Consider the following 17938-nt stretch of genomic DNA (forward strand, 5'->3'; position numbering starts at 1 on the left):
TTTTTTCATACAGCACACTACTAAATACCAACATTAATCCACAAACATTCTATAGTTATGCAAAATATTGAAACATTGTATGCAAGCATTGCCAATGCTATGGAAGGTGTTTCTAAATTTTAAGATTTGAGAGATCACAAAAAACAGTATTAAGACGACAGGTCCTCTTTAGCATTCTATAAAAATTCATAAAGATATCTTTTCTTTACTACCACTGAGACAGACTTAATTCAAATTTTGAAAAGTAAACAGCGTTCATAGAAAGGAACAAATCACACCTTTCGTCTTTTCCACACTGGAAATATCTGACTGCTGAACTTGCCACCAGAGCTTTTGTTTCCTAATTAACAGGACTGATATGTTTTCACCTTTAAAGGCCTTACAGCTCCCCAGAGTAATCAATCTACTGCAGCTCAATTACTGCACCAAGAACACACCAGTCAGGGAAGGAGACATGAACGACTGCGGCAGGAACAGAGAGATATGAATATGCATAAACTCTAAGTGGCTGATCGAATCATCAGAGAGGGTCATGAGAATTTGCAGCAAAATAATGAGGAGAATTAATCACTGCAGATTCATAAGGCACTTGGGAAGTGAGTGCACCTTTCATGTGTGTGCTGGAGTTAAAGGGAAGGAGAAACGGGCTTTCAGCCAGCTATGAATTGATTTATATTCCTCAAAATTGAAGTTATCCTGATAAATCAGGAAAAATTTAACTTTATTCCCAATAACATGGCAATTATGGTGATGGCTTCAGAAACCAGGCTGACTAAATACTGAAGTCAACAGATTCATAAATTCACAGGGCTGGAATTCCTTACAGGGGCACCCATATGAGTACATTTCAGTAGAACGTTACACAGAGCTACAAGGTCCTATAAGTGAGTTATAACTTTATATAAACACTTATGTTATAAAAGTCAATATTAAATGTGCAATTTAACAAATTGACTTTTTGCTAAGGAGTTGATGAATCACTTCAAAAACTGCCTTAAGAAAAAAATAAAACCTACCTTAAGAAAGCTACGCTACATAAAATTTCCTAATCACTAATTCTATTGCTAAATAGTACTTATTATAGAGCAGATACTAGATAAGTGGATTGTTTACCTATATCACAGTGAAAAATATAATATTATTAAGTGATTAATTACTGATCAATTTTAATGAGTCCTCAGAGTTTAAAACCCAATGTGACAAATGTAGACATTAGTGTACCTGCTTTAAAAATGTGTGGCTATAAACGGAAATTATCCAGTTTTTAAATACAATGAACATTAAGGCTTAGAGCTCAAATGAAACTTTTAAGGTAAGAGTCTTGGGTGTCACAGACAATATCTGTCCACTAAAGCTGCAAAGCATCTCAAGAACTTGGAAAGACAAGAGATACATAATTATTGCAATAATTGGCCAACATTTTCTTTAATTTCTCATTTCACTCTGGTCACTAAAAATCAAGCCCCATATATATTTTTCAAGGTAGAAATGTAACATTCTGAAATATCTTTAGGAATCAGGAAAAAAAATGAGGAAATTAGCAACAAGTTAAATAGATAATACAAAGGCTTTACTTTAAAAGCTCATGCTTTAACAAGACAGCCTTAACTTAAACTTCCTTTCCATTTTAGAATTTTAACCAGTTTTACCTTTTCTATTTCCCAGGCTACAGAAGCAAATTCTGAGGCAGGGGAGAAGAAATAAAGAGAGCAGGCGTGAGGGGTGTGTCTGTGCACCTGGTAAGTGGGGAAGAGCATGTGTAGCATTAGGGGAAGGGGTACGGGGGGGGAGGGGGGGGGGGGGACGACACTTGCACTCCACAGCAGCTGTGGCAGCAACAGACTTGTGCAGATAGCTCCTGACGGCAGAGTACAAGTGTTAATGACGATGGTCCAAGTCATCCAGGAGAGGGAGGCTCAGTATTTCCCGTTTAACATAAGAAATAGAAAATATGTTTTTAAGAACTTTTATCATTATTCTTACAAGCTTGATGTTTACAAGGGTGAGATTAAAAATCTATGTGGAACATTTATTTCCTTAATATCAGAAAAATGAGCAAGCTGATGGCATACCTACAGAAAAATTTTAACATTAGTTAACACAATACTTGTGAAACATGACATCTTAAAGATCATTACAGGTTTTGTGACACATAAGTAAGAACATTATGTTCATATATACTTCACATTTCACATATAGTTAATCCAAATAGTAACAGGTTATGGAACAGGAAAAAGTATTTGCTGAGATACTCGTGTCAAAGGATTGCATTATCAACCCTGTGAAACAAACATCATCTAGGCAGATTCATGATTATGAAGTATAAACAGATTTCCTTGCAGCCAACTTAATTTGGCGAGCCTCTTGCTCTCCCATGCAATGCTCCACTTCAGTATCAGGAGCCTGACTCTCTTCATTTTACCATTAGCTCTCCCCCTTTGCCCTACTTTGATTAACTGCCATGTTCAGTCCTTTACCTTCATTAGCCATTAATTGCCTTCCACCTCATACACTAATCTTTCAACCCTTGGCAGTATTATCTGAATGGTCCTGATAATATCTAAACTTAATACATCGCGGGCAGATCACGAGCATTCTCATGTTTTCATATTATACAGTGTTTTACATAAATGTTAAAGGCACGCCTTAAAACTGAATACCCATTGTATTTTGAAGTTACTATTACATGTTTTTACAAGCTAATCTCTTTTTAAAGTATGATACTTTGTAAAACACTTTTTGTACTTGTTCAATAGAAACTTATCTGGCCACTGGGTAAAGCTAGCAATAAAACTACTGATGCTCAATGTGTTAAGTAAATTTTCAGGGACTTTTATAGCACAAATCAAAGTAAATGTACGGCAAAACTATAAATGCATTATGATTCAAATACCTATTCGGCAAACACACTAACAACCCTACCTTTAACATTTGTCATTTACCCAAGGGCATCTATTATATTGTTACCATAGGTCAACACTTCTCTAGGCACTATGGAAGATACAGGAAGAGGATGTAGTTCCTATGGTTGCTGAAATAAACAATTTAGTTGGGAGAATCTAAGCACAAGGCTTAAATCTGTTGAAGATGCGGGGAAAAAAACGTTCTGTGCTGAGTGGCATAGGGAGAACGTGTGCAGGGCAGGACTGAGGCAGGTTTGGCTGCAGGCCGTGCACAATGTGCTAAGAGGGCCTTCACAGCTGACGAGAGAGAATAAAGGCAAAACTATATTTTTATTATGGTTTAACAGTTTTAAAGGCAAAATACTGAAAATAAATTCTCTACAACAGATTAACACTTAAACTATTTCCTTATGTAACATGCTGCCACCTGGTGGAAAGATAAAAATTACAGTGCCTGTTAGGTAAGAATTCAAAATAAATCAAAGTATCTGTTTTATTTAAACATCTTGAACAAATGCTAGAGACAAAGTACCCTGTAAAATAAGCGACTCTTTAGTTTTCTCCTAGAACAGTGGTTCTCAACCTTGGCTGCATATTAGAATCATCTGGGAATCTTTTTAAAATCCTGATTTCTGGGCCTCATCCTCCGGAAATTCTGTTTCTTTGTTATGGGATGGGGCCACAACATTGGTAACAAAGAAAAAGAATTTCTGGAGGATGAGGCCCAGAAATCAGGATTTCAAAAAGATTCCCTGGTGATTCTAATGTGTAGCCAAGGTTGAGAACCATGTCCTAGAAGAAAACACAAAATAACTAAACTGCTGTTTACTTTTCTTCTCAATTGCTCACAATGCTACAGATGTTACAGGTGTCCATTTGCCGAAGCTACTAACAACCAGTATTGACTAAGTGCTTACTACAGGCCAGTCACTATTCTAAATGATTTATATAGGTGTTTATTATTTCTGAAGAAAAAAAGTATGTATAAAAATAAGGAAATTAATTTTTTTTAAAAATATATTTTATTGATTTTTTACAGAGAGGAAGGGAGAGAGATAGAGAGTTGGAAACATCGATGAGAGAGGAACATCGATCAGCTGCCTCCTGCACACCTCCCACTGGGGATGTGCCCGCAACCCAGGTACATGCCCTTGACCGGAATCGAACCTGGGACCTTTCAGTCCGCAGGCCGACGCTCTATCCACTGAGCCAAACCGGTTTCGGCAGGAAATTAATTTTCTTTCATTTGCTTTCAAGAAAATCTGGTTGTGCCCTAGCTGGTTTGGCTCAGTGGATAGAGCATGGGCCTGTGGACTGATGGGTCCTGGGTTCAATTCCAGTCAAGGGCACATGCCCAAGTTGTGGGCTGGATCCTCAGTAGGGGGCGTGCAGGAGGCAGCCAATCAATGATTCTCTCTCATCATTGATGTTTCTGTCTTCCTCTCCCTTCCTTTCTGAAATCAATAAAAATATATTTTAAAAAAATAAAAGAAAATCTGTTTGTGGGATGAAGGTATTTATACCTACTATAAGATTAGCAAAATGGTTAAGAGTAGGGCTCTAGAACCAGACTTTCTAGGTTCAAACCTCGTGTGTTGCTTTGGACTCACTGCTTAACCTCCTGTAAACAGGATAATAATGGTGCCTATTTCATATTAATTGTTGGGAGGATGAATGTAACACATTCATGAATATAACACAATGAAAACAGTGCTTGCCATGTAGCACTTGATGCACACTAGCTTTTCTCATCATGAATATTTGAGTGTGGTGACATGTGGGGAACGACAGAAGAGGGCACAGGTGCTAGATGTGAATGTTCCCTGAAACACTGTAGACTAAAGGAGAGAAACAGTGATCAACGCTCTTCAGTGAATTGAAAGTAGTTCTTGATTAAATAAAGCTAAACACTTAAGCCCTGGCCGGTTTGGCTCAGTGGATAGAGTGTTGGCCCGTGGACTGAAGGGTCCCGGGTTCGATTCCGGTCAAGGGCACATGCCTGGTTGTGGGCTTGATCCCCAGTAGGGGGCGTACAGGAGGCAGCCAATCAATGATTCTCTCTCATCATTGATGTTTCTATTTCTTTCACCTTCTCCCTTCCTCTCTGAAATCAATAAAAAAATATATTTTTTTAAAAAGCTAAACACTTAAAAAGTAAATTGGCAACACATAATGTGTTCAGTGAGCCCTAAAGAATAAAATATATTGAGATCAGACTTAAAGATAGGAAAGTTTTGGGAAAAGGACATTAGATAGAATTCAAGATTGGGCAGTTTAAATACAAATTCTGCTACTTTAAAATGTTCTGACTTTATTTGGTTTAGCTGCAGTGGGAGAGGACTCATACATACATCATCCAATATAGTAGCTTTCAAATTGTATTTCATGGAAATCCTGCAAGGGCCACCCTTGGGGATGAGGTAGTAAGCAGGCAGAGCCCAGTGAAGGGAGACCATTTTCTCATCTTCCCTGCTCATTTCCCACAGCATCCCATCTCCAATTCCAAAGCAAACACAGTCTACTTTTATTTCTTTCATACTGAGTTTCTTGTGTTCCATTAAAAGAGGACCACTGCTATATTTGATTTAAAAAACACACTTCTCACATCCTTTAAAAAGCTTCTAGTTAAAAATTATTTTGGATTTCTAGGATTGTTTTGAGAAGTACTTAATATTCGTGATTATTTTCATCCTTTGTATCTTTCCTTCCCTTTACAAAAATTAACAGCACCAGTAAATATTTATTAAGGATGACAGGAGGTGGCCTAAACAAATCTTGACCAGGAAAATAAAGGTGGGAAGGAACTGGAATATTTATGTTAGAAGGGTTTGGGAGATTATAGTATTTAAGAATTACCTATTCCTATTTTCTGTCAGAGACAACACACAGATATGTTTAACTCCTTAGTAATTTATTTCTTCCATTAAACAGGCATTTACTGAGTACTTGATTAGCACCAAGCACCGAGCATACTCAGGTAAATTACGAGTTTCTTTAACCTCAAGGGTATGGTACAGGATAGATGTAATTCAAAACTGAAACAGCGTGGAAACTTCCACAATAGGGAAAATATGGCATGAACAGCTGATGGAAAACACTGTCAAGAGAAAAAGCCCTGTGAGTGAAGGCCTGAGCAATAAGCAAGCTCCTATTCATTTATTAGGAAAATTGAGGGGAGGAAAGAGCATTCTGGACAGAGGGGCGGATTTTAAGCTCAGTTGGAAGCTGAGGTCAGACAGACATGTCTAGAAGTGGCCCACTAGACATCAAGAAACCCTGAAAAGGTAGGAAACAGGTGGGAGACAGTATCAGAGGATAGTTTAGCAGGGGTGGGGAACGTCCAACCCGTGGGCCGTATAAGGCTCATGAAAGCATTTTGTCTGGCCTGCCAAGGAATTAGGAGTTAATGAAATGTTTGAACAAATATAGCAAGCTAATTTTTAAAAAAAGCATTTTTATTGATTTGAGAGAGAATCATCGATTGGCTGCCTCTTACACGCCCCTTACTGGGGATCAAGCCCCCAACATGGACATGTGCCCTTGACCAGAATTGAAATGGGGAACCTTTAGTCCACAGGCCAACGTTCTATCCACTGAGCCAAACTGGCTAGGGCCTAGCAGGCTAATTTTTAGGTTGATATTTTGTATGGCTCATGAACGATGTTATAAATATCCAAATGGCCCTTGACAGAATAAAGGTTCCCCACCTCTAGTTAAAAGGATGAATTATAAGGAGGTAAAATTGGCAAGAGGGAGACCAGTAAGGAGTCACTTAGTATCTATTTTGGAGAAATTAGCAGGACTTCTTAAGTAGGGTAAGAATGGTAAGGTGTTTAAGGAGGACTCCACTTTTGACTTAAGTGACTGAGATGGAAGGGTATGCCGTGAATAAAAAAGGAAGAAAATCAGGTTTCAAGGATGGAATGAAGAGTTATTTTATACATGGAATTCTAATGCTTATGTCATATACAGGTGGGAAAATCTTGGTAGTTGGTGATCTATCTATAAACTGTGAGCCTATGAATATATACTACAGATCAATGTGCGTGTGTGTAAGTGTGTGATCTGCACACATCAGCATGATTTTCTTCAGTAAAGTTTAGCTATCCTGGTTTAAAAGTAGAGAAGATGAATGTAACTTTCTTAAGTTAGTGTGCTTTGGATCATCCTTAAAGTTCCCTAGGGTGATGGCTAAATAAGGATAGAGAAGCTGATGCTAATTAGCAAAATCTTCCAATTTGTGCAAGAGAGTAGTAAATATTTATTAAACTAAACTCTCCTCAAGCCTGATACAGAGTCAGGTCAGATTTCGAGTGGAAAGTCCTGACAACACAGCCCAAGGCAAGTAGGATGTGTCCTCAATCAAATTAAGTCTGTGGATTTTCAAGTACAGGAACAGGACACAAGTCTTAGCAAGGGACCTTGAAATTGGTCTTCTTAGTTACTGAAGTCTTATCAAGTCATGTGTTTTCCCCTGACATAGAAATCCACCTATCTGATGTCAGTTTAGATGGCAGGTTTCTGCAATCTGTTTCAGGGTCAGCTGGCTGGATTTTCATCTCAGCTCTATCTTTAGCACTTTAACAGCTAAGCCAAGAATGTCCAGTGCTGATTTTTCAACAGTTTTAAGATATTTTTAATTACCAGACTTTTGCCTCAATTTTTCACAGACACACACCACACACATACATTGTCATAGAGTGCTAAAATAAATTCATGCTCAGGGATGATAAATGAATGAATGCAGAGAAAAGAGCATATAAATCCTGACTCTGTGTGCTTGTGTGTGGTGGTGTAGGGGAACAGGGAAGTGATGCTATGTATCATTCCCAGAGGAGGCATCAGACTTGACTCTATCTTTGAAGGATCAAGCAGGAAAGAGGGCATTTCAAGTACAGAGAACACTTTCTGTGGAGGGTCAAGAGCACTACCCAGCTGCTGGCTCTTAGTTTAATATGGAGAACACATTGTGGGGAGTGGGCAGAAAAACAGGCTTGTATTACAAGCAAAGGACATTTGATTCTGAAGCTGTGGTGAACCACATGATTTAATAAAATTGGGGTGTGACATTCAATTTTCATTTTTAGAAAGATCTCACAGGCAACAGTGGAGAGCAAGCATGTCAAACTCAAAGGCTAACAAAGGCCAAATAAATGAGGAATGCGGGACGCCTCATTTGAAGGAAGAGGACAATTTGGAGAGATATTTAACAGGTAGAAATAACAAGACACAAGTGGAAAATGATACCTGGTGACTGAATAAATGACTAAAGCGGTTGGAGAAAGGGACTGCTCTAGGATACTGAAGATCTGCAGACCAGAGAAGAGTTATCAGTTCAGTGCGTGTGGAAGGTCCAAGAGCCACTCATGCAGAGATGTCCAGGTAGCAGTGATCAATGTGGAGCTGAACACACACCCTAAGAAGGGTATTTGAAATCATGGATCTAGGTGACATTTCAACATGAAAGAAAAGCTGGAAAAGGGTCTGGGAAGGCTCAAAGGCACAAAGAGGAGAAAATGGTACTGGAGCTAAGGAAAACATTTATAGAAGAGAAGTCAAAGAACCCCAAGGGATTAAAGTAAGGACAGAAAAGCATTTGTTAGGTGAAGCAATTAGGAGTTCCAGTGTGACCTTGGCCATGCATGGCAGAGGAAGTCACTGAGATGTGAAGCAGAATGAGGAAATGGACATGGGTCTTACTACAAGCTAGAAGAGAACATATCCAGAACTGAAAATGACAGATTTTTAAGATAGCTAAAGGTGATTATGTAACTACACGCGGAGAGCCAAGAACCGGTAGAAAAAGAGAGGATGAAGATGATGAGACATTTTGAAGGAATGTCTCTGAGGAGATGGGAAACAACTCTGCCAGATTCCGCAGTTTCCATACTCCTCAGAGTGAATCCATGATCAGCAGCATCAACATCACTTGAGAACTGGATCCAAAAGCAGACTTTCAGGCCACATCCCAGACCTACTGAATCATAATCCGCATTGTAACAGGATTCCTAGGTGACTTGAATGCATATTAATGTTTGAGAAGGACTGCTCCAAATACAACTAACTTATTTGGGAAATTTTTTTTTTACAATATATTCTGAGCTTCAAAATAGTGTCCACATCCTCCACTGCAATCTGTATGTTACCCTGAAGAGAATAAGCAAAATAAAAGAGACACTAATCCCTTATATGTTGTGTGTCCCCACCCCTAATTTCTTTATTTTTTTTTGGGGGGGGGGGCGGGGAATGACTAAATCACACTTGGAAATCTCTGGGTTACATAAAAGTCAACAAGTTTCTCAACAATGGGTTCTCAAAAACTAATATACTGTTGTAAATCCTGTTTTGTATTTTTTTAAAAAGGGGGAAGGTATCTCCAGCTCCTCCTAAACTGGTTTGACTATGTAGAAGTGATCATTTTAATGAACACTCCTCAAAGGAGAGAATAACCTTCAGTCCTGCTACTCTCCGCTGTGTAGCACAACATAAAGGGGAATGGATGGGGAACTGAAACTCCTGGGGCTGAGTCCTCTAGAGAAAATGGAGATAACGTACGTAAAGAACTTTGACAATGTGCCGTACCAATATACAACAGCATTATTATTTCAGCTACTTGACATGTTTCAATCATTTGAAAACACTTCTGAAAGAAATGTTCCACTCTTGTAAATGCTGATAACAGCGTGTGCAATAGAGATCACTGGGTTCCAGGGACAGGAGAAGGGGCTCGTCATCTTCATACCATCTCCTCAGTCTGTCACAGGAGACACCACAGGGTCAGATCTCCCTGGAGCCCTACAGAGCAGGACACTAAACAAAGTTGTGGTTCTGGAATGAACTGCCAGCGGGTGAGGAGCTGTGAACCTGATGGGAAGCCAGGACAGTTACCAGCAGACATGATATCTTGGTGTCCTCATTATCGCTGGCCACACAGTCGATTCTTATTTGCTAATCAGCAAAATCTTTAGTAAAATGAAGTTCAAAATAATTTTTTTCAACTAGAGGTAAAGAGCCTAAACCTCATTTTCCTAATATAAAAAGTGATGACAATATAAATGTTCTGCACATTGAGCATAAATATTAGTTGAGTAAGTGATAGGCAACTAAATAAAGGGTTTCCCCCCATATACTATGCACTCAAATGTGTACAGCATCCAAATATTATGTTTGAAAAGTCAGAATGGAAATTGAAAATGGAAAAAATCAGTTCTGATCTCCAATTACTATGGGAATACCATATAGGCAAGACTATTCGGTTAAAATTGGCTTTTTAATTTCATCAATATTTAGGAGATGAACTCTAGGGTGTACTTTATCACATTTATGAGTATATTTCCTCAGTGAGTTATAAAAAGGACAAATGATAATAAACAGCACATTTGGAGCCATCAAAGTTGTATAAAATTGATTAAAATCCACTTCATAAAAAGAATGATTTCCCTTATTATAACTTGTAATTTGGAAATGATAACGTTATAGTGTGAAAACAAATATACTTAAACATAACATTTATGTACCATATTACTTTGCTAAGGCAGAGGTTTTATATGAATAAAGAGTTGTGTTTGTATATGATAAATGTTTTTATGTGCATATATGTGTGTGGGTGGTATTAATGTTACATAATTTTATAAACATAAAACTATCAATAGAACTTGTCTCAGAAACTCTTATCTCTGTAAGATCTAGTTTTAGCTATGTCACAGGCTAACTGCTTTTTGTTTATTCAAATCAACAAGTTTTTCTACCTCTTCAATTGCCTGTGATCACTGTTTCTTTCACACCCTTAGCAACATTAGCACTCTTGATGGCCTCTTTATGTTTTAAAATGGTGCTTATCATATATTTCTCAAGCAACAAAAGCATTCTCTCCTTTGTTTATTGCCTGAGAGATGTTTTTTGTCATGCTGAGATATCAGCATAAAAAGGTTTTCAAGTCGAAAACATGAGACATTTTTTCTGTGAACAACTTGGTTGAGAACTGAACTGTTCAAGATGGGAGATGGTCGAGAAACAAGGTTTGACTGTATTTGTCTTGTAGTCTGTAACTTTGCTGAACCCACTTTTCAGTGTGTGTGTGTTCCTTGGGATTTCCTATACAGCCAATCGTATCATACACAGATACAGTTTTATCTCTTCCTTTCTGAGTTGTGTGCCTTTATTTACTTGCTTTATTGCACTGGCTAGGACTTCCACCAATATGTTAAATGAATGGTGAGAGCAGACATTCGGGTCTTGTTCCTGATCTTAAGGCTAAAGCATTCAGCCTTTCACCATTAAATATAATGTCAGCTGTAGATTTCTTGTAGATGCTCTTTAGGAAGCTGAGCAAGTCCTTTTCATCCGCCCCCTCCGCTTTTTTGAGAATTTTAAAACTATGTGAGTGTTTAATTTTGTCAAATGCTTTTTCAGCACTGACTGCTAGAATGTGGGTTTCTTCTTACCCCGTTAAAATGGTGGGTATACGGCCTGGCTTTTGAATCTGAACGAGCCTTGCGTGTCTGACACAAATCTCATTCGGCCACGATGTATATATTTTATGTGCCTATGTATTATTTCATTTATTATTGGAATTCTATCTGCTTATATTTTGCTGAGAATTTTTGTTTATATATTAATAAAAGCTATCAGTCTGTACTTTCTGTTTTTTGTACTTCCTTTGGTCTTGGTATCTGGATAATATTAGCTTCATAAAATAAATTAGTAAATGTTCTATCTCTTCTACTTTCTGGAAAAGACAGTGTAGAATTGCTGCTCAATTTTTCTTTAAATGTTTGGTAAACTCCAGTGAAACTATCAAAGCCTAGAGATTTCTTTTGGGAAAATTTAAAAATTATTAATTCAATTTCCTTAATAGTTATAGGACTATTCCAAATAATCTGTTTCATACTAGGTGAGTTGTGGCAGTTTGTGGGGTTTTTGGTCTATTTTATCATATTTATATATTATTCCTTTGATGTCTGCAGGGTCTAGCTGTATCTTGTTTTCTTCATGATAGTGGTAATATGTGCCTTCTCTGTCTCTTTGTCAGTTTTGTCAAAAATCTGTCAATTTTAGCGGCCTTTAAAAAACTAGCTTCTGCTCTAGCTGGTTTGGCTCAGTGGAGAGAGTGTCGGCCTGCAGACTGACGGGTTCAATTCTGATCAAGGGCACATGCTCATGGTTCCGGGCTCAATCCCCAGAGTAAGGGGCTTGCAAGAAGCAGCCAATCAATGATTCTCTCTCACCATTGATGTTTCTCTCCATCTCTCTCCTTTTCCCTTCCTCTTTAAAATAAAAAAAAAAAATGTTAAAAACAAAATAAAACCTAGCTTCTGTTCTTATTAATTTTCTCGATTGCTTTCCTGTTTTCAATTTTGCCGATTTCTGCTCTTATCTTTATTATTTCATGCCTTGTATTTGCTTTGGGTTCTTGACTTAGGAACTAAGATTCCTATATTCATTGGAGACTTTTCTTCTTTCCAATGTATGCATTTAATGCTATAAATTTCCCTCTCTGCATTTTGTGTTTCCCACAAATTCTAATACATTGTATTTTCATTTTCATGAAGTTCAATGTTTTTAAAATTTCATTTGAGACTTCTTCTTTGACACCTATATTATTTAGAAGTGTACTGTCTAGTTCCCAAGTCTCTGGAAACTTTTCCAATTATCTGTTATTAATAACTGGAACCAAGAGAGCTGAAAGGAGAAATAGACAAAATCATAATTATCATTAGAGACTGTCTCTGATTTCTAGTTTAATTTCACTGTCTAGTTTAATTCTATTGGTTTTTGCTTCACATATCTTTCAGCTCTTTTGTTTGGTGTATACAAATTTAAGATTGCTAGGTCTTCCTGATGGATTCTTCTTTTATTTTATGTCTTACTGTCTCTGGCAATTTTCTTTGCTCTTAAGACTACTTTATGTTATACTACTAGAACCACTCCTGCTTTCTTTTGATTATTGTGTGATATGTCTTTTACCATTTTATTTTCAACTTGCCTATATTGTTTATATTTGAAGTGAGTTTCTTGCAGACACCTCTTTGCCAATCTCTGTCTTTTGTTGTAGTTAGATCATTTACATGTCATGTAATTATTAGGGCTTATGTCTGCCATTTTATTTTTATGTGCTATTTTTTGGTTTTCCTCCCTGCTTTTCTGCTTTCTGAGGGACAAATGAACATTTTTTAGAATTCTATATTGATTTATCTGTTGGTTTTTTAGTGTATCTCACTGAATATTTTAAGTTGCTCCAGGTATTAAATTGTAAACATAAAACTTATCACAATCATTATTTCTGTGAGTTCTTTCTCAGAAATATCTTCTTTCTCTCCCCTTTTAGATTTCTGATAACACAATGTTAGAGCGTTTGTTACTGTCTCTGGGGTACTGTAAATTTTTCCATCTATTTTCTCTCTGTAGTTTAGACTGAGTTGTTTCTATCATCCAGTTCACTATTTCTTTCCTCTGTTCCTTTCTCTTTCTTTTTTTTAAATACATTTTTATTGATTTCAGAGAGGAAGGAAGACAGAGAGACATAGAAAGATCAATGATGAGAGGGAATCACTGATCAGCTGCCTCTTGCATGCCCCTTACTGGGGATTGAGCCTGAAACCCAGGCATGTGCCCTTGACCGGAATCAAACCCAGGACCCTTCATTCTGCAGGCCGACACTCTATCTACTGAGCCAAACCAACTAGGGCTGTTCCTTTCATTTTGCTGATCTTATCCATGGAGTTTTTAATTTCAATTATTATATTTTCCAGCTTTAAAATTTCTATCTGGTTCTTCTTTCTACCTTGTATTTCTTTTTCATGTGTTTCAAGCAAGCTTCTAATTGTTTGTTGAGCACTGTTATAATGGCTGTCTAAAAACAAAATCTTTGTCAGATAATTCTAACATCTGTCATCTTGTTGGCATCTATTTACCTTTTTTATTTTCCATTTAGTTTGAGATCTTCCTGGTTCTTAGATGGGAAGAGTGACTTTTTATTGAAAATTTGACATTTTGAGTACTGTTTTATTGCTACTGGGTCTTTTTAAATCTATACTTTATATGGCTTCTTCTGACACTGCTCCCACGGGGAAACGATGAGCATGGAAGAACGTCATTACAGTCAGCTGATAGTGAAAGCAGCACTCATTTTTTTCTGTTTAGCTGTAGAACGATATTCCTTTTTTTTTTTTTTAAATATAGTTTTATTGATTTCAGAAAGAAAGGGAGAGAGATAGAAACATCAATGATGAGAGAGAATCATTAATCGGCTGCCTCCTGCACGCCCTATTGGGGATCCCAGGCATGTGCCTGGACCGGGAATCGAACCTTGACCTCTTGGCTCATAGGTCAACGCTCAACCACTGAGCCATGCCAGCTGGGCAGTACACTGCTTTTATAAAAGCTTTCTGTCTTGCTAGGCAGTGCCTTTCCTGATCCTTTGGCTACAGAATAAGCTTTCCGCTCCCCTGCTCCTGTTAGCTTTCCTAGATCATCAGTTTCTCTAGCACCCAATCTGAGATATATGAGGCAAAAAGAAAACCAAGGGAAATCACTGCTGTCTCATTTCTCAGGTCCCAAGGTCTCTAACTGGTCACCTTTCTTCCCTCCACCTTTAAAAGTTGTCTTATAATTGTTTTGTATATAATGTTTACAGTTTTAGTTGTTCTTAGCAGGAGGAACAGGTGAAAGTAAGTCTACTCCATCTTTCAAGATGCAGAAGTCTCTGGTTACTATTTTCATGTTCAGTCAGTTCCTAAATTGTGTAAGGAGATTCAGGTTTGTTTTCACCCTTTTGTATAGTCCACCATCTTCTTAACACTTTATCATAAAATATTTTCAGCTTTTAGGTAAAATTTCAGGGATGATTTTATTATGTAATGTTTATCTATGATTCCTTTAAAAATAGATTTATAAAGATTATTTCTGCCCAACCGGTGTGGCTCAGTGGTTGAGTGTCCACCTATGGACTAGCACAGTGATGGTGAACCTTTTGAGCTCAGCGTGTCAGCATTTTGAAAAACCCTAACTTAACTCTGGTGTCGTGTCACATATAGAAATTTTTTTATATTTGCAACCATAGTAAAACAAAGACTTATATTTTTGATATTTATTTTATATATTTAAATGCCATTTAACAAAGAAAAATCAACCAAATAAATGAGTTCGCGTGTCACCTCTGACACGCGTGTCACCTCTGACACGCGTGTCATAGGTTCGCCATCACTGGACTAGGAGGTCATGGTTCGATTTCCAGTCACGGCACATCCCTGGGCTGTGGGTTCGATCCCCAGTAGGGGTTGTGCAGGAGGCAGCTGGCCAATGATTTTCTCTCACTGATATTTCCCTCTCTCTCCCTTCTCTCTTCCTCTCTGAAATCAATAAAAATATATTAAAGAAAAAAATTAAAACGATTATTTCTTAAGTTCTTAGCTTCTGAGGCAAATTAATTTACATGAATAAATAAAATGCTGTTCTCTCATGAGTATGAGGAATTCCTGCCCAGATCAAATTTAAACAATTATTTTTATTATTAACCACAGATAAAGAATGTTTGTAACAAGTGCTGCCAAAACATGAATGGAATAACCAGGTTTCTACCACTAACTGAAGTACAGTGTTCCTATGAAACCTTTCCTAAGCTGAAATGGCACAAAGTGAAGAGTATCATCCTCTACTTTCTTGAAAGTTCACATTATGTCACTTTGCTTTTACCAAAGACTTACATTAGTACAATAAAGCAAAGTGATGTATTGGGTACTATTAAAAGTGGAGGGGATACCTGTATTTCATTTAAATGACAACAGTAATTTGCTACTTATAAACAAACACCTCCTATTACTTGTTAAGAGTAAGAGAAATGCACACACAGGCATTAGAGATAGAACTAGAAATCTAGGATTACTTTCCAACTAGAGGCCCGGTGCACGAAACTTGTGCATGGGGTCAGGAGGGTCCCCTCAAACTGGCCTGTACCCTCTCACAGTCCAGGGACCCATGATCAATCACTCTGCAGAGGGAGGCCCCACCCACCTGCCGCAGTGCCACCAACGGCCAGGTAGCCTGGGCCTCCCTCTTTGGGGCAATTGTGGAGCCCCCCAATTGATCGCCCCGCCAGCTGGTGGCCTGGGCCTTCCTCTGCAGGGTGATCATGGGGCGATGGCTGGGCCCCCGACCAATCGCATCGCACCCGCCTTGGCTGGTCTGGCGCCAGTGGTCGTCCAGATAGTCGTTCTGCTGTTCGGCCATTCGATTTGCATATTATGCTTTATTATAGGTAGTTGACACCTTGTTATCTGACTCCATAGTATGGTACCATATTAAAATGCACACAATTTTCCATGTGGTTTGCAAAACCAACAAAATCCATTGTTAATAATTAATAAGGACATGTTTCATATTTCTTGAAACTCCTATAACATGTTGGCCCTATGGTTTCAAATACAACACCTGTAATAAAGGAGTCCCTTTCTGAAGCAGGTAGATTTACATGTCTATTATAAGTTGAACAAAGGGATGGAACAGATTTCTCTCTGGATTTGCTGTATGAAGTGAGACATTGCTCTTGTATGTTATCAAGCTGAAATTATTGGCAATAACAGGTAAAGCATTAGTTGGTGCATATGGGAAATGCCAATAAGGACAATCAAGAGCATTTCATCAAGTATAGATAAGTATAATATCTTACCTAAGAAAGAATTCTTCAGTGAATACCAATACGGTTCAATTACTATAGTCAATTTCTGGGTTCAAGGGTTAATGAGAACTCCAAGTATCATTCTTAATAAATATTTACTCACTGTTTACTATGTCCAAGGCACAGTGCTAAGTGCTGCCTATGACCTCATCCTCTACTATCCTTAGAACAATGAGATTCTTTAATCATTTGTTTTCTAGAATCCCTTCTGGCAGTTGATTTTAACACATTGGGGATGGATTCTCGTGTTTTCTGTTCTAAGTCTTATGGCAATAATACTTTAAGAAGATATTAACTGGTAAGAACATGTAATAAATAACTTCAAAATGCAATGGGTATTTAATTTTAAAGCATGCCTTTAACATTTATGTAAAACATTTTTTGTACTCGTTCAATAGAAACTTATCTGGCCACTGGGTAAAGCTGGCAATAAAACTACTGGTCCGCAATGTGTTAAGAGTCTAACCCAGAAGGTGGAAGTATAGCATTATTCTAGGCAAACTACTTATTACTTATTTTTTAGCCTCATTCCGACTTTTTCTAAAACAGAATGTAACAACATATATACCTTATAGACTAGAGCAGTGGTTCTCAACCTTCTGGTCCTTTAAATACAGTTCCTCATGTTGTGACCCAACCATAAAATTATTTTCGTTGCTACTTTATAACTGTAATGTTGCTACTGTTATGAATCATAATGTAAATATCTGATAGGCAGGAAGGTCTTAGGCGACCCCTGTGAAAGGGTCGTTCAACCGCCAAAGAGGTCGTGACCCCCAGGTTGAGAACCGCTGGACTAGAGGCTTAACTGTCTACTCATCTATGTACACTATACCAACACCATATTCAGACACATACAGCATAAAAGAAAATATGTTCAGGTAACTTCCAAGAGTTCAAGTTGATTAATGGAAATAATTGAGATACTGCAAATTTTATCTATTAAAGATGGCAGAATTCCCATGCTTTGTATAATATTATACAGCAGTAATATAACACTTTACCTATTTAATCAAAAGTGGCTATAAATAAGCTACAAATGTTCAGCGTCTTGAAACATTTCCAAACTTCATTAGTGTCCCTTTTTCTCCCTCTTATGCAACATAAAAAAAGATTTTAGGGAAAATGTATACAAAGATGTGTTAAAGCATTGTGGCTTTAAGAGAAGGCTCAGAATATAAGTCAAAAGTCTGATCTAAGATGAATGTTACAAGGCATTTCAAAGGAAAGAAATTTTCCTACTTTATGATATTCAAAAACTATCAGTGATTAAAAAGCTTATGGAAGATATACTAATAAATATTAAATTATATAAAACAAGTGTATTAAGCAAAAAGATAATAAACATTTAAAAGGACCC

The 17938-nt window shown here is 37.5% G+C and overlaps 1 protein-coding gene across 1 annotated transcript in view; it reads right to left on the bottom strand.

The window, feature by feature from the left end:
- Positions 1-17938, bottom strand: part of RAB2A (RAB2A, member RAS oncogene family) — a 71166-nt gene that overhangs the window by 4568 nt on the left and 48660 nt on the right. The gene's annotated exons all lie outside the window — the stretch shown is intronic.

The sequence above is a fragment of the Myotis daubentonii genome, chromosome 17 (assembly GCF_963259705.1).
Source record: "Myotis daubentonii chromosome 17, mMyoDau2.1, whole genome shotgun sequence".
Lineage (NCBI taxonomy): Eukaryota > Metazoa > Chordata > Mammalia > Chiroptera > Vespertilionidae > Myotis > Myotis daubentonii.